This window comes from Pteropus vampyrus, unplaced genomic scaffold (assembly GCF_000151845.1).
Source record: "Pteropus vampyrus isolate Shadow unplaced genomic scaffold, Pvam_2.0 Scaffold22712, whole genome shotgun sequence".
NCBI classification, from domain to species: Eukaryota; Metazoa; Chordata; class Mammalia; order Chiroptera; family Pteropodidae; genus Pteropus; species Pteropus vampyrus.
In genome coordinates this window covers 1-2,105 of record NW_011911493.1, presented here as the reverse complement: position 1 = coordinate 2,105, position 2,105 = coordinate 1, and the positions used below count along the sequence as shown (strand labels likewise).

General features: G+C 37.8%; 1 pseudogene; it reads right to left on the bottom strand.

The window, feature by feature from the left end:
- Positions 1–227: 227 nt before the first annotated feature.
- On the bottom strand, positions 228–346 carry LOC111735305 (annotated as a pseudogene).
- Between the last annotated feature and the right edge of the window lie 1,759 nt (positions 347–2,105).

The window sequence follows — 2,105 nt, the reverse complement described above, 5'->3', positions numbered from 1 at the left end:
TTCCCTGATCCCTTCCATTCTTTATTTTTTACTATAGTAATAATTATTTCCTATAAACTACAAATTTTATTTATTTATTTATTATCTGTTTTATTCCACTAGAGATGTTTGTTTGTCTTTTTTTTTTTTTTTTTTAGGTGAGGCAACCCTTTGTTGACCTCAAAGATCGCAAGGAACTTGTCAGCTTACAATCCCTTTTTAAAAATTTTTTATTTTACTTTCTTTTATGCCCACAGCACCTGGTCTTCCTAGGTGGTCTCTCATCCAAGTACTAACCAGGCTCAACCCTGCTTAACTTCTGAGATTAGACGGGATAGTGCTTGTTCAGGGTGGCATAGCCATAGACTTTTCTGTTGTTTTTTATGGTTGTTTTGGCAGTGACTAAAGTAGTGGCACAAGATACGTACATATTCAATAAATATTCATTAGTATAATGAAAAGAATCTTTCAAATAATTTCAACTGTACTACTTATAAGATCAGCCTTGCTCTAGTTCACTCTGGATATTTGCAAAACAGATGTGAGGAGTCCCAGGATTTATAACTAAAAAGAGGGAAGAAGAAATTTTGAGGAAACTGTGGTCATGCAGAGGTGGTGTGATGCCTCTACTGTATTGGTCCTGTGACTCCACAGAACAGTCACCTGACTTGTTGCATCTGGCTCCCAGGCTCAACAGAAGTCATTCTATAATATTTGGAAACAAATACTTAGGAAGGAGAAAGCAATTTTAAAGACTGGTTTGCTAAACATCAGCCAACAGCATTTTCCTAAATTCATTAAATGTTAACAAAGCTGTCCATATTTCCAAATGGCCATGATATTCCTTTAAATAGTAAAATCTGGTGTTAAAAAATACTACTACTAATACTGTGAACTTTATTTATACTCCCAATATTGGTTTAAAATAGCAGGTTTACTTGCCTCTAGACTATCTTTATAAACAGTCTAGACTGGCTTTATCTAGACTATGGATTAATGAGGCTGGCCATTCTAATATCTCAAACATGGATTAGGATAGGAATTCCCATAGTATGATAAAAAATGACTTGGTTAAAAGATCAAATAAAATTTTCTTTCTTGCCACTTTGAACTGAAGAAGTACACTGCACTGAAGAACTTCAGCTATGATTATGTGAGGTAGCTAGTCAGACACGAGCAACAAGGGAGAGCAAAGGAACAAGGCCCAGCCAAGAGACCACCCCAGGAAAACCCCAATGGTGGTAGAATTCTGGGTATGCACATGCACACTAGGCAGAGTTGTATAGCAGCCAAGTGTCAATCAAAATGACCTTGCTTGCCAATCACCTAGGAATGCCTTTGGAACCACCCATCATGGCCCAAATGTAATGCAGACATTCCCACTTCTGGGCCCTTTTTTGCCCTTTTGTGTAGCTTTTTTGTGGCCCCTTTGTGTTGGTTATTTTGTTACAGTGCTCTGTTACAGCTTTTCACTGGAGCCATGTGCCTCCTTGGAGCTTTGTTTGTCTTTCTAAAACACACTTTTAATAAATCTTTTCTAAATCTCATTGACCTATTATCCTTTACTGCATCAATGAGGACGAATGGAGGAAAAATGCTAACTACACGTCTGCATCGCTATTATCCCTCTCTCTCCTCTCTGCTATTGGGGGGACACCGAACTGCAATCGGCCCCAACGGTAACATTGTGTTATCTTAAACTTAAACGGTAATTATGTGTTATCTTAAACTGATCTTATTAGATCTACCACAATGCACACAGGTATCTACCATTCGATTTCAACTACCATGGACTGATCTCTGTCCTCAAGTTTGTTCCCCTGAGGAGATGAGGGGCATAATGATTTAGAAGTAAACAAGAAAACTTCTAGGTAGTAAATAGCTTCAGTGGACAATAACATGAATGAAAGTACTCAGACTGTTTTTCGGAGGCTGAAATGAGTCACTTCACATTCAAAGATATTGCAACAAATTCTGATGCAAGAGGATTCATTTTTCTTTTTAACAACCCAAAGTCAGTCTTATGGCTCACTGGAGAAGCTGAATCACAAAAATTACAAAGCACCTCATGCCAGCGCTCTAGAGAGGCTTACAAAATTGTCCACCCTGTTATTTTCAGAGAGAAA